The sequence below is a fragment of the Mobula hypostoma genome, unplaced genomic scaffold, assembly GCF_963921235.1.
Source record: "Mobula hypostoma unplaced genomic scaffold, sMobHyp1.1 scaffold_103, whole genome shotgun sequence".
NCBI classification, from domain to species: Eukaryota; Metazoa; Chordata; class Chondrichthyes; order Myliobatiformes; family Myliobatidae; genus Mobula; species Mobula hypostoma.
The window spans coordinates 255,572-281,955 of NW_026948206.1; the positions used below are offsets into that span (position 1 = coordinate 255,572).

The following is a 26,384-nucleotide window of genomic DNA, read 5'->3' on the forward strand; positions in this document are numbered from 1 at the left end:
AGAGAAGAATTGCGGCTGGTGTTAAAATACCCTTGGACTTTATTTTTAAAATTGGTTACAAAACACGGGTAAAGCAAAGCACATATTCCTGAAGGTCGAATGTTCATTAACTACTAATTCTTCGCATCGGGAATCTGTTATTGGGTCGCGATGTACATCTGGGTTTTATGTGTTTAAGTATAATGCGTCTCGCTATTAAATTGACATGAAATGATATAACACTCCATTTCCGTGTAGAAGCGTCCTTGATAGCCGTGACGTCATCAACAATCCTGGTATCCGATCACTCAGTTGATTTCAGTCACTCGTTGCGTTTGACAGCTCCATTGACACTCAGGGCTCATTTGGCCGCAGCGTAACTCGGGTAAAGGTGGAGCCATCGGAATGTCTTTTACACAGGCAGTGGAGATTCGCTGCGGTCAGCGCTGTGACAGAGCTACCTTCTTGTAGATTGCAATGGGGAATCAATATTGCATAGATTCTGCCCCAGCTCGACTATGGCGACCTATGCCAATCCCCAGAGCCATAATCCAGCCCGTATCCCTCTCTACCTCTGTTAACCAAGGGTTATCCAGACACATTTCCATTATTTTATTATCACCTGCATCCAGCACGTCTGCTGTAGACATAACCACGCCGCAATGGGCGAGAAAATGAATGCCTTCAGATCTGTGTATGGACGTGCCACTGCTGACATAGGAGAAGACAAATTTGTTGGATATCTGTACAATATAAACCTCCTCATAATTGTATAAACTTTTACAGGGACCCTTCACTTTATTTTCTATTTCAGACAATCAAACTTCTCCTTATAGTTTATCCCCTTCCCCACAGTCCAGGAAACAATCTGGTGAATTTTGATCTTCCATCAGTTCTTACAACATCCTTCCCATGGCGTGGCAATCAGAATTGCACCCATTGCTCTCAGTCTGTTATCACCAGTGCTCCGTATAGCTGTAAGACCGAGTCGGAATTCTTCCACTCAAATCCTCGGTGAACAATGCAAGAATAACAAAATCCACTTTCGCTGTACTGTCCTCCTGCATTCAGAAAGGTATGGCCTAGCGTTGCAAGGTTACAACTAAAAACGACCCTCCAAAGGTCTATATGTCCTCCCAGAATTTTACTTCACAATGTGGATAAGTCACATTTTGTTTCACATACTCTTTTACAAACAATAAAGGACCCAGCAGCAAATCTACAGCTCGCCGCTTATTGCCGGCGTCCGGGAGGAGAGACACGCTCGCACACTGCCATTCGCATCCATTTACCAAGTTAATTGTGTGACTAGTTTGCCAATTCATCTCCGCGTCCCTGTATCTGTCATGGATGCCTTGTTAGAAACATTACTGAAGGCCATCCAAACTCTATCTACCTTCCTGCTTCGTTAAATCGTCGAGATTGTTCCTTTAAAAGCACAATCATATTTATGACACATGCCGTCCCCGGCACAAGACCACACGGCTACGGCGTAGGGATCCGCATAGGCTCTGCGTATGGGTCGCGGCGACGCCGTACCTACCGCGTCGATTTGACGCAGAAGTATAAATAAGCCTTGTCTCCTTATTCGCTTCGTTGAACTGCCTTCCGAGATGTATATACATATATTCTGTTAACCGGAATTTTCTGCCATGCCATTCCCATACCGATATAAAGAGAGCTGATCTCAATATTCAGGAAATGAAGTGATAAGGGGAGCGATGTGGAAACGGTGAAGAAGTGAGAAAAAAGATATTTAAGGAGGCACAGACGGTAAACGACGTTTGGGGGATAAATTGCAGACGGGTGTTTGCATAACTAATGACACAACTAAATCGAGATGGCTGGGTTTATAATTCTATGCACTTGTATCCAAATCACTGCAAGGTCCCGTCCAAATCAGTCCCATGATCCCAGAGTTCAGCGCTCTTTCAGTCACGCCCGCACGGCCCTCCCTCCACCGCGGACGTCCATCCTTCAGCTACCCGAGGTGAAATTTCCGCAGTCCCATCCGTCGGCTCAGTAGCCTGTCCATTCCTTCCACTTTTGAGCATTCTCTCCGTGGAAAACTGGGCGAGATACGCATCCCGTCAACAACTCATCCACACGAATGCTCCAAGCCATATGGTAATGGTCACGTAACTGAAAGTGTTCCAGGAGAACGAAACGGGGCAAATAGAGCAAAGCCTCCTGGGTAATAACTGGGGAATAGCGATCACACTGTGAAAATTCGCGAAAATCAGGGTGGGCATATGAAATACAACAAGAAGCTATTCCTTAATGAGACATTATCACGACTAATATATTCCCACGAAGAAGTATTTCCTTTTTCCGCATTTAAACTCATTGATTTATATAAAAAATGAATATTTTGAAGTATTTCAAAGAGTGAGCCGTCGCGGAACTCCGGGTGTAAAGTTGCAAGCGTTCACTCCATTTCCTGAAGGGTATTCTCCCCGTCACATTTCCAAATTATCCCTTTTCTTAACGCCACACCTGGGAAAAATTCCCTCTGTCCGTTCTTTTGTATCCTGTCGTCAGTGTGGAAGTTTGATTCAGTTCATTTCTGTCTCTTGTATTCACTCCATGGATCTCCTCAGCTCCGGCCTCCTGCATCCGTTCCACACCCTCACACTCCTCATTTGGAGCTTCATTCCATTCTCACAGTTCCCATGTCTCCGCTGTACTTTTCCAATGTTGGAAGATTCTCCACACAGGTTTCTCTGAGGTTCCGTCCCTCTGCCAATGGAGAGAAATTCCTTTCTGCATCTCAGTTATGTCCTCTGCATGTTCTCCCGACACCTCTCCCGAATTCAGCATGGTGAGATCCGCCTGGTCTTCGTCCTCTTCAATTTGTATTCGTCAACAAGATTCTACCAACCTTCACAACTCTCTTTATTTTCTCTGCCACTCCACGCCTTTCAGCATTTTGAAGGGAACATTTTTTACGTGATTTTCTGAAGTATTCGGTCCTCGCCACCATTATGTCCTGGTCCTGGATGAGACACATCCACTGTGATCCAGGGACACAGAGCTGAGCAAAACAGCGGGCTGAGCGCTGGCGAAATTCTTGGCAGTCTCTGGAGTAGGTCTCTCTGCTGTGGGCCGAAGGGCCTGTAATGTGCTGTCAATATCTATGTTCTTTTTCAATCTTTTATTAAGTTTCAAAATTAAACATAAAAGTAATAGTAATTGATACATAGAGATCGGAATTACAATAACAACAGTTAGCATGTACAAGCACAAATTCCAAGTAGCAAATATAGTTTAGCCTCTCAACCGCATAGTAATTCACCATGAAAAAGATATTTTATAAACAGTGAAAAAGAAAACCCCCTAAACTAAAAAGAAACTAAACTTAAAAAAAAAACACACACAAACAAAGCTTGGGCTGTCATATTACATCGGCTAAAATTATTTGTCCTTAACTCCGCTCCTCTATACATGAACAAAAAATAATTACTACAAAGGATTCAGAAAGGGTCAACTTACATCATATGAAAATATCGAATAAATGGCCTCCAAATTTCTTCAAATTTAACCGAAGGATCCAGAGTACCACTCCTAACTTTTTCCAAGTTTAGGCATGCTATCGTTTGGGAAAACCATTGAGATGTAGTGGGGGAATTAGAATCTTTCCATTTAAATAAAATGGACCTTCTGGCTATTAATGTAACAAATGCAATTAGACTGACATGGGTAAACGACTAGAGTCTATCACTGGTAGTCCAAAAATTGCAGTAATAGGATGAGGTTGTAAATCAATTCGCAGAACTACTGAGATAATATCAGAAATATCTTTACAATATTTTTCTAAAAGTGGACAAGACCAGAACATACGTGTCAAGGAAGCTACCTCAGAATGACATCTGTCACAAACAGGATTTATATGGCAATAAAAACGAGCTGACTTATCCTTGGACATATGAGCCCAGTGAATCGCCTTGAACTGTATCAAGGCGTGTCTGGCTCACATTGAGGAAGTATTGACTAATGTTCTATGTTCACACAGTTTTCTCACTCCATCCAGAGACAACAGTAATGGAGAGGTACAGCTGTTAATTTTGTGTACTTGATTGAATGTTTAAAGACACGTCGCCTGTGTTCTGGACAAACGACAGGCGGATCAGTAACCGCTCCTGCTTATCGCCGACCTTTCTGTTCCTGCCACTTTAATTCCCTATTCCTTGTAGGTTCTGATCTTTGTGTGTCTGACCACATACTCTGATATACAGGTGAAACACCCCGGTTTCCTTGGCTGCGTGAGTCGAAGGAAGGCACTCTCAATCCCTGCCAAACTCCTGAGACTGAGACGGCTCGATCCCACCCCAAACCCCGGGTTGTGTGGGTGCTGTGTAATTTGCTATCCTGTTACAAATAACAGACTGTACACTGCATACGATTAAAGGAATTATACTTATGAATCTTAACTTAACTGAAAGGTTAGTGAAGAATAACAAAAATAAACTGCCCAATTCCAATCAAACAGTCACACGTGCACACGTTGGAACTCATCTGGAACTTCTCTGTCGCTCAGGCGCTGGGTCCTCGGTCAACGTGAAAGCTCACACCACCTTCCGAACGGCGCTCGCAATCCACCTCGAACAAACGGGTCTCCCGCTGGACCCTGTGCTTCGACCGGGTCTCTACAGCGTCTTCTCTCCCCACCTCCCGCCGAACAAAACCCAGGCCCAACCTTAGTGTCCCTCACCAGAGAAACATCCCCTTCATTCAACCATCCTAATTGGATAGCACACATTTCTCCTCATCTCTTATGTTCAACCATCAGCCAAACCAGCTGAAAACAAGCTGCTTTTACAGAACTGCCAATATGAACTACATACAGCACAACAGTAAAAGTAATAACCAGGGCATTACCCTCTCCCCACACCAAAATAGTCATGTAATCATGATTGGAAATAATTTGTCCTCTCACATTAATAACACCGCTTTCAAGGGAATTTCGTGAGGTCAGCAACTCCAATCCATTTGTAAAAGGTAGTGACATATCTCACTAGGGGGATAGTCGGAGCATTCTGTACCCTGGTCCTACATAGGCAAGCTGATTCTTTGAGACTTCTTACCCCATCCACTACTTCAGTTTCAGACACTCCTTGGGATACCTCTGGTGTAAATGACGAGGGTTCCCCCGGGCTATCACTCGTGCCTTCCTGCAACCCGGATCCCTCTGCTCAGCTTCATCCCCAGTTACTCTGAAGCTTAGACCGCTTCCTAGTCCAGCTGCAAGCCTGCCTGAGCACTGCTAATCCCCCACACAACCCCCACCCCAACCCCCCGCCCAGGTCACCTGCCTCAGCGAGAGAAAGGCTGAGAACCCCTTCATCAATTTTTGGGGAGTTGGCGAAAGGCAGCATATACCACAACCCCTTTACCTCATCCTCCGAGTCCTTCAGTCTCTTCACGTTGCGGCAGAGTCCTCTTACTAGGTGTAGGGTCCAGGCCAGGCTCTGGGGTAACACGCACCTCTTGCCCCAGAGGTAGAAAGTGGTTCCGATGCAGAATCCTGACAGGTCCATTCCCATCCTCTGGTATCACTCAGAAAACTAGTACGTTTGGCATTTGACTCTCCATTGTATTGGTCGTAGCGTCCCAGCAGTCAGCCAACTTATACTTCCCTGGTAGACCCAAATTAATTATGAGGACTCGGTTTCCAGGCATGCACTGGGAGAACCTAACTTTTTTGATCATCTTCTCCATGTGCCTTGCGTGTTACACGCTTGGGCGATCATGGCTTTCCACATCGGAGCATCAATGATATCTCGCACATTTAAATCTGTTCTTTCGCAGCGTCCATATATTTTCTTCTTTGCCTTCCTCTTCCGTGTTTCCCAGGCATACAGCCTTGTAATGTAAGGCATTCTATTTCTCCCTTTCTGTAGACATGGCTCAGGAATTTAAGTTTCCTCTCATTTAATGTTCTTATTAAAGATCTTTCTGTATGGTCACGTTGGAGTACTGTCTCATTAGTTACCATATCCCTACATGATATTTTCAGCATTCTTCTAAGAAACCACATTTCTGTTGTTTCTAAGTTTCTTTGGAGTTCTGGTGTTATAGTCCGTGTTTCGGAAGCATACAGCGAGATTGACCGGATGTAACATTTTAGTAGCCTAAGCCTTGTTGTCAGAGAAATGTGTCTGTTGGCAAAAATGGGTTTCATTTTTTGGAAGCTGGTTTTGGCAATGGCAATTCTTCTTTTTATTATTTCCACTTTAGTTCCAGCATCTTGTGATATAAAGCTACCAAGGTAATTAAAGCTGGTCTTTTGTTCAATCTCTTGGTTACCGATGTACAATTGGCAGTCGGGGGTAACCTGTTGTTTTGATATTACCATACATTTGTTTTTTTACAGTTGATGGTTAGACCAAGATCTGCACTTGTTTGTATTAATTTGTCTAGGAGGATGTGTAGGTCTTCTGCAGCACTTGCTGTTAGGGTGGTATCGTCTGCATATCTTATATTGCTGATGTTAACACCACCAATTTTTATTCCATCTATGTCTTCTATTTCTCTGAGAATCACTTCATTATAGATATTAAATATTTCCGCTGAGGCAACGCAACTCTGTCTAACTGCTCTTTTAATTTTAGTCCAACTGCTTATATTATCATAAATTTTTACCTCCGCTGTTTAATTCCAATATAAATTTTGAAGCAGTTGTTGGTCCCTTCAGTCAGTGTTTAGTTTAGCGAGAATTTGAAATATTTTATCATGTTTCACTTTGTCGAATGCTTTAGTGAAATCGATAAAACATAAGAAGACATCATTTTCATATTCAATTGCCCTTTCGGAAAGCATTCATAGTATGAAAATTGTGTTCCTATTTCCTCTATCCTCAATAAACCCATATTGCAGTTTAGAATTTTCTGTCTTGTTTTTAATTCGACTCAGAACAATTCTCAACAAAATCTTTATTATGTGACTTATAAGACTGATTGTTCTGTAATTTTCGCTGTCAATGGTTCTAGGAATTTGTGGCAGTTATAAATACTGATTTCAAGAGATCGTCACTTTTCAACATAATTGTATAAGGGCTAAGAGAGTTGTAAAAGAGCGCCTGAAGGCTTTGTGGGTCAATGGAAGGAGCATTCGTAACAAGGTGGATGAATTGAAAGTGCAGATTGTTATTAATGATTATGATATAATTGGGATCACAGAGACATGGCTCCAGGGTGACCAAGGATGGGAGCTCAACATTCAGGATTATTCAATATTCGGGAGGGATAGACATGAAAGAAAAGGAGGTGGGGTGGCGTTGCTGGTTAAAGAGGAGAATAACGCAATAGAAAGGAAGTGCATAAACTGGGAAGATGTGGAATCGATATGGGTAGAGCTGCATAACACTAAGGGACAGAAAACGCTGGTGGGAGTTGTGTACAGGCCACCTAACAGTAGTAGTGAGGTCGGGGATGGTATTAAACAGGAAATTAGAAATGTGTGCAATAAAGGAACAGCAGTTATAATGGGTGACTTCCATCTACATGTGGATTGGGGGAACCAAATTGGTAAAGGTGCTGAGGAAGAGGATTTCTTGGAATGTATGCGGGATGGTTTTCTGAACCAACATGACGAGGAACCAATTAGAGAGCAGGCTATTCTGGACTGGGTTTTGAGCAATGAGGAAGGGTTAATTATTAATCTTGTCGTGAGAGGCCCCTTGGGTAAGAGTGACCATAATATGGTGGAATTCTTCATTAAGATGCTTATATTTCATTAAGCAGTAAGTGCAGAAAATCCCAAGAGAAACCAGACACAATCCTGTTGCAGTTTAACTCAAACTGATTACTTACAAAGGTACAATCAAATGGCATATATCATTCACCAAAATCTTGCTTTAAAATACAAACCATGAATGCCCTCTATCACATCATAAAGGCACCATAAATTCAAGCCTGATCCAGTTTTACAGTCAAAATATTAACAATTATGTGATAATCAATACAAGAAGGAACAACTCCCTCAATAGATAAAATCATTCCCAACCAACAGATGTTCCTCAATCAGTGGAGCACATCACCATGGGTCTTGTTTGTATCATCAGTCAGAAAACCGAAAGACTTTCTCTGCCAGTCAGCTTCCAAATGTTGCTACTCTGTCATCAGTTGACACACCCCGCTGCTGATTCCCTTCTCCTCATCATATGTTCTTGCCCCAACCATCGTCCAGAGCCCCAAACTCTGCCCTCTGCAGAGCTGCCTCTGGTTTCTGACCCTGCTCCATCTGCAGAGAATTCAAGGGAAGCCTCTTCAATTAGAGCAGGAGAGAGTAATACAGTGACAACAGGCCTGAATAGGGATCTGGACAGGATGAAATCCTGGGCAGACGACTGGAATGACACTTTTGAGCCTACTCAGTTGAAGGCAATGGTGATGTCTAGGAAGGGGAATCCATCTGACCCCGACCTGTATTTTGGGAACTGCAAAATCCTTGGTGTCAATATTGACAGCACGTTGGTATGGGATAAACACGTTTCCACTATTTCATACATGGCTGGACAAAGGCTTGGAGCTCTGTGGAAAGTAGCATCCAAATTAGACAAAGAGGGCAGAGCCATGGTTTACAAAGCCCAGGTACAAAGTATCATGGATGAATGCCTCACAGAGTTCCCTCAGCCAGTTTGACTCCATTCAGAGAAAGGCTCCCAGGATTATAGGTGTAGATGAAAATGCACAATGCAGAATATACAAAATGCACGCCAGCCACAGCCCTGCAGACCCTCACGCCATGCTGCGTCATCTTATGAGAGACGGCGTACCAGACGATCAAGTTTGTCTATGCCTGCTCAGGCTGTTTCTATGCCTGATGCGAGAAGCCACACACTGGATAGAAGCTTCCTTCACTGTGCTATCAGAATTTGGAACAGCCTTACAGATGCTGTGGTTGGAAACATCTGCGACGATGGGGTGCAAGCCTTCAAGAGTCGAGTGCACAAACACCTATCATCTCTGGGAGGGAAGTCACATGTTTCTTCATAAGCTATCATGAAGGGGACCAGGATGGCAATGCTTGGTTGTTGGCAAGTAGGGTTAATACCTGACTTTCAAGAGCACTTGTGAGTTATCTTCCGGCTGGACTTAGTCCTTAAACTGCTGGGGAACAGTGCGGAAAGAACAGGTGCTGTTTTCTCCCGGTAGGGATTAGTTTTTAGTTCCAAGTGCTCCTGTTACATTCTGTCACCCTGCAACCTTATCCTTCAATCTCTTTGAATTATAGAGGGAAGCATGTGTATAAATGTCTCTCTCCAGCAGATTTCATCATGATCATCATGACTCCAGTAATTCTACTATTTTTAATTTCTCTTACCTGTACATATGATTTTTTTTATATTCTATCGCTGAGCAGCAGTGAACCTTCTGATTGGCCTATCAGAGTTCTCTTTGGGAACTAGTTGACTTGATCGGCATTTCTGATCTGGCTATTGTTCACGATTGTATTTAATAAAAAAAAAACCCACAGAGTGGTAACTGCTTGGAACCCATCATCACAGGGAGAGTGAGAGGTGAACGACAGGGGAGGATTTAAAAGGACTGTTGTGGAACTGAATCACTGGCAGTGTCCAGTCAGCCTGAGTTGACTCTCTACTGTACACTAGTTGTGTTATAAATTCACTAAGTACTGGAGACAGAGTTTAAAATAAACTGATTTATTTGTCTCGGATACAGAATATTAAACTCCAGTTCCATTAAAGGTTAACGTGCAGCAGAAGAAACTCCTCCCATGCCCAGTGACCAGGGTGCAGAACAGGGTGTGGTGAGCAGCAGCAATAATTGCAGAGTTCAGCACTGACAGTCACTGTCAAAATTGCATTCAGCAATGGTGATGGACAAATATCCAGCATGCAGCTTATTGAAACTTTCTCCTCAGTGTGAACCTGGTAGTGTGTCACAAGTGTAACATGATGTAAGGTTTCACTGCTCATGGAATGGCCTCTCTGCAATGTATCACTGCTGAGGTAATAGTTTCTCTGTAGCAGCAATGTTTAGGTTATGACTAGAGATAACAATGTTTTGGAGGGAAGGGTATCCAATGACAGAAATGTTCTTTCTTGTGAGTCTGGAAGAGAGATTTTTGTGGTCTTTTGCTGGGGAGAGATGAGAAGACGCGAAGGGAGAGAGTGGGCCCTTTCTCTTTTATTTGTTTACTTCACTAACCCTATACTCAAAGTAAGAATTATGAAGCTCAATTGTTTTATCACATTATGTACTGTTTGTTATTTTGGGGTACTGATTTGTTACAGGGGACACATTGCGCAGCATCCACCCAAACAAGATTTCTTAAGTTTGACCGGGCTGGGGCGTGTCACCCCCTGTATTAAGCTGCTAGCCGAAGGGAGAGTTACATAAGGTTAGATGACTGAGTGAATTGCTTCCCACATTCACAGCAGGTGAACAGCCTCCCTCCAGTGTGAACCTGGTAGTGTGTCATAAGGATAGACAACTGAATGAATCTAGGAAGATTGCAGGAAGATTGTTTCCGATGTTGGGGAAGTCCAGAACGAGGCGTCACAGTTTGAGGATAAAGGGGAAGCCTTTTAGAACCGAGATTAGGAAAAACTTCTTCACACAGAGAGTGGTGAATCTGTGGAATTCTCTGCCACAGGAAACAGTTGAGGTCAGTTCATTGGCTATATTTAAGAGGGAGTTAGATATGGCCCTTGTGGCTACGGGGGTCAGGGGGTATGGAGGGAAGGCTGGTACAGGGTTCTGTGTTGGATGATCAGCCATGATCATACTGAATGGCGGTGCAGGCTCGAAGGGCTGAATAGCCAACTCCTGCACCTATTTTCTATGTTTCTATGTTACTATTATGTACACACAATGGTCTAAATAAACCAGCAGCAATAGAGCACAACTGGAGTCTGCTTTTGATGTTAAAAACCACTATTTATTAGTAACTATTTAATATAGTAACTTAAACCAGGTAAATCAAAAATTAGCAGTGTTACGCATATATATGTGTATAAATATACTTCCCAAACTCGTTAAAGCTTGGGTGGCAAGAGTTAAAGTCTTACGATGGTAATGTAAGGAAGTTCAGTTCAATCCACGGAATTGGTGTGTGAGAGAGGGTATTTGTAATCCAAGGTGAAAACCACACCAGGAGAACAACGAGTAAACAGTTCATCAGGCTCCAAATCCACTCTCGAGTTAGCCAAACGCAGCTTATCACTAAGGGGACCGTCTTCGAGGGTGAGCTACCTCCCAGGCAAGGGTAGACACACCGGTAGCCTCCACAGGGTCAGCCCTTCCACACACCGTGACAGCTACTGATCAATTCCTCTGATCGATCCTCAACCCACACTTGTGGGCACTCGAAAGTCCCACCCAGTGACTCCTCTGTCACTGGCCTCCTTTCACTGACTGGTCGCCGTAACCGGTGTCCCACTGTGTGTCTCTGGGAGAGTCATCTGACCTTGCTTAAATAAACACGCTACGAAGCAACTGTGAACATCGAACTGTCCATCACATAACGCCGCCTCTCTCTCACCATGGCAACCAAGAAGCAACTGTGAACATCGAACTGTCCATCACATAACTCCGCCTCTCTCTCACCATGGCAACCAAGAAGCAACTGTGAACATCGAACTGTCCATCACATAACTCCGCCTCTCCCTCAACATGGCAACCAAGCAACTGTAAACATCAAACTGTCAATCACATAACTCCGCCCCTCTCTCACCATGGCAATCAAGAAGCAACTGTAAACATTGAACTGTCCATCACATAACACTGCCTCTCTCTCACCATGGCAACCAAGAAGCAACTGTAAACATTGAACTGTCCATCACATAACTCCGCCTGTCTCTCACCATGGCAACCAAGAAGCAACTGTAAACATTGAACTGTCCATCACATAACTCCGCCTGTCTCTCACCATGGCAACCAAGAAGCAGGCAGCAGTACTGTAGACAGTTTTTCTCTCTCTCTTATTTAAAGGCACAGTCCATGTCCACCACAAATCCTTCACCACATTCACAGTAGGTGAATGGTCTCTCCCCAGTGTGGACACGCTGATGTTCCTTCAGTTGAGATGATTGAATGAATCCCTTCCCATGGACAGAGCAGGTGAACGGCCATTTCCCTGTGTGTCAGCAGGTGAAATGACCAATTGAAACCCTTCCCACAGACTGAGCCAGTGAATGGTCACTCCCTGGTGTGAACTGACTGGTGTCTCAGTAGATGAGGTGAGCAAGTGAATCTCTTCCCACAGACTGAGCAGGTGAACGGTCTCTCCCCGGTGTGAACTCGCTGATGTGCCTTCAGATGAGATGACTGAATGAATCCCTTCCCACAGTCTGAGCAGGTGAACGGCCTCTCCCCAGTGTGAACTCGCTGATGTACCTTCAGTTCAAATGACTCTACGAATCCCTTCCCACACACGGAGCAGGTGAATGGCCTCTCCCCAGTGTGAACTGACTGGTGTCTCAGTACAGCAGATGACTTTGTGAAACCCTCCCCACAGACTGAGCAGGTGAACGGCCTCATCCCAGTGTGAATTCGCTGATGTACCTTCAGTTGAGATGACTGAGTGAATCCCGTCCCACAGTCTGAGCAGGTGAACGGCCTCTCCCCAGAGTGAACTCGCTGATGTACCTTCAGTTGATATGACTCAGTGAATCCCTTCCCACAGTCTGAGCAGGTGAATGGCCTCTCTCCAGTGTGAACTCGCCGATGTACTATCAGTTGAGATGACTGAGTGAATTCCTTCCCTCAGTCTGAGCAGGTGAATGGCCTCTCCCCAGTGTGAACTCGCTGATGTACCTTCAGATTAAATGAGCAAGTGAATTCCTTCCCACAGTCTGAGCAGGTGAATGGCCTCTCTCCAGTGTGAACTCGCTGGTGTATCTTCAGGTTACATGACTGAGTGAATCCCTTCCCACACACTGAGCAAGTGAATGGCCACTCCCCGGTGTGAACTGACTGGTGTCTCAGTAACTGAGATGACACAGTGAATCCTTTCCCACAGTCTGAGCAGGTGAACGGCCGCTCCCCGATGTGAACTCGCTGGTGAGCCATTAGGTCAGATAACTGAGTGAATCCTTCCCCATAAATTCAGCAGATGACCAACCTCTGCTCGATGTGAACTGACTGGTGTGTCCACAGGTGGGAAGACCAACTGAATCCCTTCTCACACACAGAACAGAGGAATGGCCTTGTCCCAGTGTGAACTCGCTGATGTACCTTCAGTTGAGATGACCGACTGAATCCATTCCCACTGTCTGGGCAGATGAATGGGTTCCCCCTTTTGTTGACGTACAGCTGGGATTTTCTTTTATCTACTGTCAATTTAAAGTACCACAGTTTTAAAGCCATGAAAACATCTTCTGCCCAGATGAATGGTTGGTCTGCACAGCTGTTAAAAGGAATTAAATGAATATCAGTATTATTTCATGTTCTTGTCACAGAGTCATAGAAAAGTACAACACAGAAACAGGCCCTTTGGCCCATCTAGTTTGTGTTGACCTATTTAAACTATCTACCCCTGTACCCCTACCATCCAGGTACCTGTACAAACCTCTTACATGTTGAAATTGAGCTCGCATGCACCAGTTGGGCTGTCTGCTCATTCCACACCTGGATGACAATCTGTGTGAAAAATTTTCCCCTCATGTTCCCCTTCATGTTTCACCGTTCACCCTTAATCCATGGCCTCTGGTTGTAATCCCACCAAATCTCAGTGGAAAAAGCCAGCTTGCATTTACCCCATCTATAACCCTCATAATTTTGGCACACCTCCATCAAATCTCCCCTCAATCTTCTACATTCCAAGGAATAAAGTCCTGACCTGTTCAATCTCTCCTTATAACCCAAGTCCTCCAGACCTGGCAACATCCTTGTGAAATTTCTCTGAACTCTTTCAATCTCTTTTACATCTTTCCTGTAGGTAGGTGATAAAACTGCACACAATACTCCAAATTAGGCCTCACCAATGTCTTGTACAAAGTCAACAAAGTCATCTCCTGTACTCAGTACTTTGGTTCATGAAGGCCAATGTGCCAATATCTTGCTTTCCGTCCCTATTTAACTGTGACACCACTTTCAGTGAATTATGGACATGTATTCCCAGATCCCTTTCTTCTACAGCACTCCTCAGTGCCCGACCATTCACTGTGTAAGACCCAGGTCCCACCAAAATGTAACACCTCGCACTTGTCTCCATTAAATTCCATTTTGCATTTCTCCAGCTGGTCCAGATCAGACTGCAAGACATTATATTCTTCCTCACTGTCCACTACACCCCCAATCTTAGTGTCATCCAGAAATCTGCTGATCCAGTTAACCACACTATCATCCAGATTACTGATCTAGATGACAAACAACAACAGATCCAGCAGCGATCTCCGTGGCAAACCACTGGTCACAGGCCTCCGGTCAGAGAGGCAACCATCTGCTACCACACTCCAGCTTCTCCCAAAGACAGTGTCTCATCCAATTTACTATCTCATCTTGAATGCTGAGTGACTGAACCTTCTTGACCAACCTCCCATATGAGACTTTGTCAAGTGCCTTGCTAAAGTCCATGTGGACAACATCCACTGCCTTGCCTTCATCCACTTTCCTGATAACTTCCTCGAGAGACTCTGTAAGATTGGTTAGACATGACCTACCATGCACGAAGCCATGCTGCCTATCCTTAATCAGTCCACATCTATCCAAATACTTATATATCTGGTTCCTGCACATACGTTCCAATGACTTTCCCACTACTGATGTCAACCTCACTGACGTATAATTTCCTACTTTATTTTTAGAGCCTTTCTTGAACAGCGGAACAACATTGGCTGTCCTCCAATCCTCCAGTACCTCACCAATCACTAAGGATTATTTAAATATCTGTGCTTGGGCCCCGACAATTTCTGCACTTGTTCTCCGCAGAGTCCCAGGGAACAACTTGTCAGGCCCTGGGGATTTATCCACGCTAATTTGCCTTCAGACAGCAAACACCTCCACCTCTGCAATCTGTACAGGGTCCATGAAGTTGATGCCATTTTGCCTCACTTCTATAGACTCTGAGTCCATCTCCTGAGTAAATGTGGATGCAAAAATAATATTTAAAATCTCCCCCATATATTTTGTCTCCTCATACAGATTACCATTCTGATCGTCCAGAGTGGGCATGTTTCTGTACTGAACTGGCCAAACTTGATTGGGAGGGGAAACTGGTAGGAATGATGATGGAGCAGCAATGGCTGGAGTTTCTGGGAGCAATTCGGGAGCTGAGTGATCGATACATCCCAAAGAAGTGGAAGCATTAGAAAGGCAGGAGGACACAACTGTGGATGAAATGAGAAGCCAAAGCCAACATAAAAAGCAAAGAGAGGGCAAACAGAAGAGCAAAATCTATTGGGAAGCTTTTAGAAAGCAACAGAAGATGACTAAAAAAGATGTCAGATGAGCTCAGGGCGTGGAATTATGATACTGTAGTCACTAATGAGTCTTTGTAGCACCCAACAGTCGGAGGGATTCGGAGGAACAAAATATCCGGGGCCTCAATATCTCTTGAAAACCAAGGTTCCCTGCACCAGTTACCTTTCAACTTTTATTTTGACAGGCACATACAAACTCTACACCCTCAAAACTTCACTTCTGAAGAACTCCCACTTACCAAGTACTCCTTTGCCAGAAAACAGCTTGTCCACACTTGTCAGATCCATTCTGATATCATCAGAATTGACCTTTCTCCAATTCAGAATCTCAACCCATGGTTCAGTCCTTTCTTTTTCCATGTTAACTTGGAATCTCATGGCATTATGATCACGAGATGCAAAGTGTTCCCACACACTAATATTCTGTCACTAGCCCTGGATTATTTTCTAATAGCTTATTGCACATTTCTATGCTGGGAATTCTACGTGCTGATTAATGGCACATTTGACAAACTCTACCCCATCTAGTTCTTTTACATATGAGAGTCTCGTCAATCCATGGAAATTTAAAATCGCTTAGTATATCAAGCATTGGCGTAGTCTGCGATCTCTCTTGCTAATTTGTTCCTCCAAATTCCTCAGATTGTTGGGTGCAAACAAGTCCCAGTCATGGCAACAAGATCACAATTCCATGCCCTGAGGTCTGAACAGCATTTGCCTGGTGTCAAGAAAACAACCTCTCCCTCATTGCCACAAAAACAAAGGAGCTGATTATGGACTACAGAAGGAATGGAGACAGGCTAACCCCTATTTACAGCAATGGATCTGGGGTTGAGAGGGTGAACAGCTTTAAGTTCCTCGACATACACATCACCGAGGATCTCATGTGGTCTGTACATACCAGCTGTGTGGTGAAAAAGGCACAACAGTGCCTCCTTCATGTCAGACGGTTGAAGAAGTTTGAAATGGGGCCCCAAATCCTGAGAACTTTCTACAGGGTCACAATTGAGAGCATCCTGACTGGCTGCATCAGTGCCTGGTATGGGAACTGTACTTCCCTTAATTGCAGAGATTGGTGCGGACAGTCCAGCAGATCTGTAGTTGTGAACTTCCCATGATTCAGGACATTTACAGGGACAGGTGTGTAAAAGGGGCCCGGAGGATCATTGGGGACCCTACTCACCCGAACCACAAACTGTTCCAAGCTGCTACTATCCGGGAAACGGTACTTCAGCATAAAAGCCAGAACCAACAGGCTTCTTCCATCAGGCCATCACACTGCTTAATTCATGCTGATACAACTGTATTTCTATGTTACATTGACTGTCCTGTTATTATAAATTACTATAAATTGCACATTGCACATTTAGACGGATATGCAACAAAGATATTTACTCCTCATGCATGTGAAGGATGTAAGTAAGAAAGTCAATTCAATTCACCCTCTCTATTATCTGGCATTCTGGCTCCCATCCCCTCTACAACTTTAGTTTAACCCACCCCCCACCACCCACCACACTAGCACAAGCAAGCCTTAACACTAGGATATCAGTCCCCTTCTAGTTCTGTTCCCCTAACTAGCAAATCCCCTATCACCCGTTTGACTTTCCTCTGCCACGTAATCCCGCCCCCAACAGTTTCTAAAGTGGCAGAATACAGAGAACATAAAAAAACATAGAAAACCTACAGCACAAAACAGGCTCTTCAGCCCACAAAGCTGTGCCGAACATGTCCCTGCCTTAGAACTACCTAGGCTTACCCATAGCCCTCTACTTTTCTAAGCTCCATGTACCCATCCAGGAGTCTCTTAAAATACGTTATTGTTTCCGCCTCCTCCACTGCTGCCAGCAGCCCATTCCACGCATTCACCACTCTCTGCATGAATAACTTATCCCTGACATCTCCTCTGTATTTACTTCCAAGCACCTTAAACCTATGCCCTCTCTTGCTAGCCATTTCAGCCCTGGGAAAAAGCCTCAGACTATCCACATGATCAATGTCTCTCATTATCTCGTACACCTCTATCAGGTCACTTCTCAACCTCCGTCACTACAAGGAAAAAAGGCCGAGTTCACTCAACATATTCTCATAAGGCATGCTCCCCTGTCGAGGCAAAGTCCTTGTAAATCTCCTCTGCACCCTATCTATGGCCTACCTGTTGTTGTGGGGGATGGCCACAAGAGTACACTGTGATGGCTATTTAACCTCATTCCCCTTCCAGACTCACCCAGTTTCCTGTGTCCTGCACCTTGGGTGTAACTCACCTCTCTTTATCTCACCCCCTCCGACTCCCGGATGATACGGAATTCATCCATTTCTAGCCTCAACTCCTTAAAGTGGCGACACAACATGTGCACACTGAATTTTATATATAGAGGTACTGATTTTAACAGCTAGCAAATCACTGTCAGTAATAATTTTGATCTGCACTCTCACACAACGTATGTAACAGGTCTGTAGCAGGTAATGAAGGATTTTCTCACTGGAGCATTTGCACACCGTCCATATCTGATTTGCTGGCTAAATGATGCTATAAAAAGTCAGATTTTCAAACATCACTCCACTTCTGCTCACTTGTAAATTCTCCAGCAACTTCTGCATCACCACAAATCACACAGGTAACACCAGTTTCTGTATTATACATAAATATTTCCCCTGAACCCTCCCCCAGGTGACTGACGGTGGTGAACTCAGTGATGGCAATGCCAATGAATATGAAGGGAAGGGCAGTAGTCTGTCTCACTGGAGTCTGGCACATTTGTGATGTGAAAGCTACTTGTTGCCCAGGGCAAAGGTGTTTGATATCATTATGTACCCAGAGAGAGTGGGACAAAACATGTCCTCACGGGTAGAAAAGTCCAGAACAAGAGGGGGTAGAACAAGCAACAGACACAAAATGCTGGAGGAACTCAGCAGGCCAGGCAGCATCTATGGAAAAGAGTACTAATGCTGAGTTCCTCCAGCAATTTGTGTGTGTTGCTTGGATTTCCAGCATCTGCAGATTTTCTCTTGTTTGTGACTGGAGGCAGAACAAAGGTGATTTTCTCAACAGCTGATGTAAAAGATTTTGTTCCCTTTCTCCGAGTTCCCGATCCTTGCATTTAGACAGCTGGAGCTCAGCTCTGTCTGAGAGATCCATCGGTTCCCATTCCCTCATCAGCCGGAAGCTCCCCGGGGCCCGTGTACGGATGGTGGGGCTGAGAGAGAGGGAAGAGAGCAGGACTGTCCCGGGATTGCGGGTCACGGAGTCCGGAGCTCACAGCAACTACCCGAAGTCGGTGTTGAAAACGCCCGCCCGGTGAGACCCCCAAACCGGAGATCCCTTCTTACCTCAACCGATCATCCGGGGCCTTTTGTGCACCGCGCGCTGGTGAGCTCCAGCTTGGTCGGTTTAACGGCTGGGCTACTAATCACGTGACCAGCCCCTTCCCCACCGCTGTCAACAGAGGATTCAGGCGCTGCGCTATTCCCATTGGTGCGAAGCGATGTCAATCACTGGTTACAACCAATAGGGGAGGCGGATAGGCCGAGTGGGCTTTCTGATTTATTTCCATTTCCCTCCGAGGGAAGTTGGGGCGTTTGTGAAGCGTCTCCTGCGGCCGGAGTCTGATGTGTCGCTGAGAGGTAGGAGGAGACCGCTCGGCCCGTCGGTTTGATGCCGGTTCCCCGGGGAGGGAGAGGGGGATTTTATTGAAAGGATGAAGACGGTGAGAGAGGGGGCGGACAGGATGTTTGTCCCGGTGGGGACAGGAGGGGCTCATCTGTGGAAATGTCTGAGCCCACGGTGGTGGCGAGCAGAGGGATTCACCACATTGGGGGGCAAACACCGGCAGACTGTTGCCCTGCAAGCGGGGCCAATGGTCCGGGCAAAGTGACAATTATTTGTGTTTTGTTGAGACTGTACCTGGAATATGGTGTAAAATCCCGCTCCCCACACTAACACGGGTTATACAGACCAAAGAACAAACTGCCGGAGGAACTCAGTGGGTCGGGCAGCATCTGTGGAGGGAAATGGACCGTCAACATTTCGGGCCGAGACCCTCCCTCTGGACTGAGAGTGGACGGGAAATAGTCAGAGAAAAGAGGTGAGGGGTGGGGATGGGGCAAGAGCTGGGGAGTGAGAGGTGGATCCAGGTGAGGGGGAGGTGGGAAGGTGGAAATAGTGACGGGGGTGGGAGGTGAGTGGTTGGGGCAACACGGGGCTGCAGAAGATGGAAATTAATTCCATAGAGGATCAACAAAGAGGTTGGAGAGTATTTGTTATGGAGAGTACAATGAAGATTCACCAGACTGATCCTTGGAGTGGTGGGGTCATCATATGAAGAAAGATCAAATGCGATAACCCTTTCATTTGGAGAATCGAGGACTGAGAGGTGAACACATTGAAACGCACAACATCATTACCGGTTGAACCAGGGATCCCAGTCTCTGAAAAAGCGGGTGGACTGTCTGGACTGAGATGAGGGGAAATGTCTCCACTCTGAGGGCGGTGAATGTCTGTAATTCCCACCACAGAGGCAGGTGAAGACTCAGTGATCGTCCTCACATAAAACAGAGACCGGCAGATGTGTGGAGACCGAAGGAATCGAGGAAATGAGGATCGGACAGAAACATATGGCTGAGATGGGAGAGCAGTCGTCATCTTGATGGTTAGAGGGGCTGAATGGCCACCTCCTGCTGTTTCTCACTTGATGTTTCAGTGTTCCTGTCCAGTGAGGCTGGAGGAATGTGAATAGAAATTAGTGTTTATAAACATAGACTGATTTAAATGAAACCTGCACATTTCTGGTTTGGGTCTGAATTGTGTGTTGGACCAGGATGGGAATCGGGCCTGTGACTCTGTAACCTGGGGGTGGAGGGAAAGGGAGAGGGACGATCTGGAGGAAGAAGTAAAAATGTATCCGTTGTAAATATGGAATAATGTGGGAAATGCAGCAGATGGGTCGGACAACGTATGAGGGGCGAGGAGCAGAGTCACCGGTTCAGGAGGGAGATTCTCCACCCGTCACGTGATCCTGTTTCCTGTTCACATTTTCCCGCAGATCTGCAGCATCTGCGGGTCACTGCTCTACGTGTCCGTGTAGCTTCATCTTTCGCCCGTTCAGACAGGGCACTGAGATCCAGATCTGTCACGTCCTCTCGTTGGGGGTGGACAATGGTTTATTCTGCAATATTTTCAGCATGTTTCCATATAACCACATAACAATTACAGCATGGAAACAGGCCATCTCGGCCCTTCTAGTCCGTGCCGAATGCTTACTCTCACCTCGTCCCAGGCCTCAGACCATAACCACTGGGCTGAGGCCTGGGACTAGGCCTCATTCCAGTGTTACCTGCTGAAGAGCAGCCAATGTTTCTGGCTGTATGACCCATTTATGTGAGAATTTAGCCTTTTGTATTTATCTGAGCTTTTCATAAGTTTAGTTATAGTTTAGTACAGTTTAGTTCAGCTTCACTCCAGAATTTCCAAAGCAACAACCCAGTCAGTCAAATAGTTCCACACAATTAAAATAGTTTACAGTATTACATTTTTAAAATGTTTATGTTGTACTACTTATATAATTTAACTATTTAATATGTATATTCTTATTTTAAATCACAATGGTTAAAATCTATTGTTACAAATTAGGTTCTATTGCTGCCACAGAGACAACAAATTACATGACATCTGCCGGTGCTATTAAACCTGATTCTGAAATTGGTCTGGGAGACCCACCACCTAGTTACCACAGATCGTAATGTGAGTTTGAAGCCTTTTCTATTTATTTGCATTCCTCAGAAATGACAACAGTTTAGTTTCCTTCTGTGGTTCCAGAGCAGAAGCTCAGTCTGTCTAATATTTCCACACAATTAAAATGGGGAATTTGTTTATTCTTATCACGTACTGAGCTGCAGTGAAAATCTTGCTCGACCTACCATCCACACAGATCAATACATTACAACAGTACATTGAGCTGATATACGATAAAACAATAACTGTAACAAAGCATTATGGCTGCAGAGAAAGTGCAGTGCAGATAGACATATGGGGCAGGGTCACGTCGAGTTACATTGTGAGGTCGAGTCCATTTTATTGGACTGGAGACCATTCATTTGGCTGACAACCACACACAGGAAGCTGTCCATGAGCCTGGTGGTACGCTCTTTAAGGCTTTTGTATCTCTTCCCTGATGGGGGATTGGGTTTGCAGCAATAATGTCCAAAGTTGTGGGCATCTTTGAGTACACCGCCTGCTTTCCCAAGGCAGGGGAAGTGTAGGAAGAGTCCATAGAGATGAGGCTTGTTTCTATGATGTTTCCAGATGAGACCAAAGTTCTCTGTAGTTCCTTGCAGTCATGGGCAGAGCTTTAGCCATACGAAGGCGTGAAGTATTGACAAGAAGCTCAGAGACCTCGGCCTTCACCCTGCCTTGTGCAGCTGGATCCTGGACTTCCTGTCAGATGGCCAGCAGCTGGTAAGAATGGGCTCCATCACCTCTGTCTCTCTGACCCTCAGCACACATGCCCCACAGGGTTGTCTCCTTGGCCCCCTCCTTTACTCTCTGTGCACCCATGACTGTGTCGCCACCCACAGCTCCAATCTGTTAAGTAAATTTGCTGACAACATTACATTGATTGGCCTCATCCCAAATAATAACTTTCAATCGATCAAATGCTTCCTGACAAGGCTCGGTCCAAATAAACTTTTCACCCTTCTTCAGGAGATTAGTCAGAGGAAGAGTGATATCAGCAAAGTTCTTATAGAACTTACGATAATATCCAACCATTCCCAGAAACCTTCCAAGAGCCTTCTTACCAGTCTGTCACAAAAACTGTGGGTCATCTGTCTAAGAAAAATAACAAGATGGCTTGAGTGGCAAAAATAGATTGAGGTGCTTTTATTTACAAAAATAGTGGAAAAACAAAAACTTGGATGTCCACATCAAAACAAGAAATTTAAAAAAATGCAATATATATATATACAGCTTGCAATTGTCACCTGTCTAGTTAACAGACATCCTCAAACTAAACAAAAAAAGAACCCAAAGCCAAGGCTTACAACTGCTAAGCCAATCCCCCGAGACAAACCAAAAGTTAATTAACTCAATTATCTTCCATTTCACACAATCTGAAACTCCACCACCAGTTCTCACAATATACACATATACCTCATCATAGGATTCTCCATTTCCCGGTTAATTAACTTAAATAAACCCCATGAGTAATTAGGTAACATAACCCTTGTCCCAGGTAAAGATGGTATCCTCCACCATCGGCACACCTGTGCAGGTTGCTGCTGCCTCTATATAAGACAGCTCTATGCAGCAGCTCTGTTTCAGACCCAGTGACTGTGGAGGAGAGGGATGTCGGATTATCATGACACTTCGGCAAAACACTTATTGGAAAGATGAATATAGAAACATAGAAACATAGAAAATAAGTGCAGGAGTAGGCCATTCGGCCCTTCGAGCTTGCACCGCCATTTATTATGATCATGGCTGATCATCCAACTCAGAACCCCGCCCCGATATGAATAAATTGACCTGAGATAATAAAACTGTGACATAGTGTGTTTCCTTTTTTGATACCTATTACTGCTGGGGATGAGTGTAAAATTGTGACTGTTGATTTATTGAGATGCGTGCACTCACCACAATAACAGAGGGAATAATGTGTGTGGATGACCCTTTGAGTGTTTTACCGAGTGTGCCATGAGACGTCTGTAATCAGTGACGGGCCTTCGTCACACAGTCGGAATAGGAACTTCAGAAATTGCCTGGATTTTGCCTGCACAGGAGCCAACTTGCCTTGACCTACAACACAGCCAAGATAGATCACAGAGGCATGGCCAAATTCACTCTTAGCTAAGTTAACTGTAAGGTTGGCCCTGGAAAGCCTGTCAAACAGCTTTTCTACTACAGAGATATGCTCTTCCCAAGTGTCACTCCCTGTGACTAAGTCATCAATATAGGCATCTGTGTGTCCTAACCCTTGAATTACAGAATCAATCATTCTCTGGAATGTTCCTGGAGCATATTTCATTCCAAATGGCGAAACATTGTATTCATACAACCCAGAAGGTGTAACAAATGTAGAAATTTCTCTACCTCAGTCCGTCAATGGAACACACCAATACCCTTTCAACAGAACAATCTTTGTAAGAAATTACCTTTTCCAACCTTATCGATGCAATCATCCACCCTAGGGATAGGATAGGCATCTGTTTTTGTTACTGCATTTACCTTCCTATAATCAGTGCAAAATCTAACACTACCATCAGGTTTGGGCACAATAACGCAGGGTGAGCTCCAATCTGATGTTGAAGGCCTAATAATACTATTTTCCAGCATATATTCAATTTCTTGCTCAGCCAATTTACACTTCTCTACATTCAGCGATATGGGTGTTGTTTAATCGGTTTGGCTTGACCAATATCTACGTCATGTACTGCGACTGTGGTTTGCTTGGGAACATCGGGAAATAAATCTTTAAACTTCAGAATTAATTCCTTCAGCTGTTATTGTTGCTTTGGCTGCAGATGAGCCAACTTGTTGTCAATGTTTTCGAGAACAACAGTGTTCATTAGCCTAACTGGGACCATGTTTGGCTTGTGAACAGTCTCAGACGAGTCAATTGTTTTAGATTGAGGTGCTTTTACTTACAAAAAAAACTTGGATGTCCACATCAAAACAAGAATTTTTAAAAAATACTATAACATATATACACATATACATACATGTGTGTGTATATATATATATATATATATATATTACACACACACTTCATCATAGGATTCACCATTTCCCCATTAAATAACTTAAATAAACCCCAAAACTTAACCACAAGATGAGTTCATTAGCCTAACCGGGACCATGTTTGGCTTGTGAAAAGTCTCAGACGAGTCAATTGTTTCATTCTCAGGGTTGCCAGATTGATATGTTTGACAACACTCACCGATGGCGCCTGCTTGTCAGAATAAGGCTTTATCATATTGATGTGTACCACCTATGTTAGTTTACGTCAGTCGTGTGTTTTAATACCATAATTCACATCATTAATTTGAGAGACTATTTCATACGGTCCATTGAATTTCGCTTGAAGTGGATCCATCAACATTGGAAATAAGGCAAGCACATTATCCCCCACCTTGTATTTTCTTTTGTTTTGGTCCGCTTATCAAACCAACACCTCATTTTGTTTTGAGAAATCTTTAAGATTTGTCTGGCTAGACTACAGGCTTGGTATAGTTTATTTTTGAACTTCAAAACATAGTCTAACAAGTTAACATGTACATCCCCATCAATCCACTGTTCCTTTAACAAGGTGAAAGGTCCCCTCACTCTATGATCAAATACAAGTTCAAATGGACTAAAGCCCAGTGACTCCTGTACCAACTCTCTTAAGCCTGATTTATACTTGTGCGTCCAGTGTACACCATAGGCACGACGTACCCTACGCCGTACCCACGCTGCACCCTACGCCGCAGGGTAACGTGCACCTCCTCTAAAAAGTAACTCACGCGTCGCGGTGACGCAGACCGCAACAACTGTGATTGGTCCACTTGGTAGCATCGCATTTCTGGTTGCTTTTCTCTGCCATGTCTGTACACTGATGCAAAATAAATGGTTGGAGACAATGAACCAAATCGTCAAATCTACCTGCCGACATGGGAAAATATTTGAGATGCATTTCCCTGTCCATGTCTGTCACGATGAAACTCAACAGTGTCAGAGAAACCCCACGGCCAACTTGCATTTTGGTGGTGAAGTGCAGAGCGATGCAGACACAACTACGCATGCTCGCTACGGCATAGGGCTACGCAAAAATTAAATCGGGCCTACGGTGTAGGATACGGCGTATCCCGAATGCACAAGTATAAATCAGCCTTTACAGTGAACAAAAGCAAATGTATTCCTTCATCCCAGTCGTTCCCATTTTCAACACAGTACGTCTTAATCATTGTTTTGAGGGTAGAATGAAATCTTTCTAAAGCCTCTTACGATTCCAGATGGTACGCAGATGATGTAATTTGTTTAGCTCCCAGTTCATAAACTACCTGCTGGAATAATCCAGATGTAAAATTACTTCCTTGGTCAGACTGGATTTCTTTGGGCAAACCAAATAAAGTAAAAAAACTTGTTTGGAGCCTTCACCACAGTTTTAGCTTTAATAAAATTTGGAAAAGGGTTCACCGAATGCAGGTATAGGCCAGAGTGGGGCCACTAGGGTGACCTGATTTAGGTTTACCCACAACTTGACAAGTATGACAGGTTCTGCAAAAGGTCACAATATCTTTCCTCAGCCTTCTTACCAGTCTGTCACAAAAACTGTGGGTCATCTGTCGAAGAAAAATAACAAGATGGCTTCAGTGGCAAAAATAGATTGAGGTGCTTTTATTTACAAAAATAGTGGAAAGTCAAATACTTGGAGGTCCACATCAAAACAAGAAGATATATATATACAGCTTGCAGTTGTCACCTGTCTGGTTAACAGCCACCCTCAGACTAAACGAAAAAACAACCCAAAGCCTTGGTAACCCGAGGCTTATAACTGCTAAGCCAATCCCCCTAGACTAACCAAAAGCTAATTAACTCAATTATCTTCCATTTCACACAATCTGAAACTCTACCACCAGTTCTCACAATAAACACATATACTTCATCATAGGATTCACCATTTCCCAGTTAAATAACTTGTATAAACCCCAAAACTTTACCACAAGATGAGTAATTAGGTAACATAACCCTTGTCCCAGGTAAAGATGGTATCCCCCACCATCGGCACACCTGTGCAGGTTGCTGCTGCCTCTATATAAGACAGCTCTATGCAGCAGCTCTGTTTCAGACCCAGTGACTGTGGAGGAGAGAAACGTCAGATTATCATGACACTTCGGCAAAACACTTACTGGAAAGATGAATATGAATAAATTTACCTGAGATAATAAAACTGTGACATAGTGTGTTTCTTTTTTTGATACCTATTACTGCTGGGGATGAGTGTAAAGTTGTGACTGTTGATTTATTGAGATGCGTTCACTC

General features: G+C 44.3%; 1 pseudogene; it reads right to left on the bottom strand.

Moving 5' to 3' along the window:
- The window catches only part of LOC134341815 (zinc finger protein 721-like), a 60,782-nt pseudogene that overhangs the window by 21,755 nt on the left and 12,643 nt on the right, over positions 1–26,384 (bottom strand).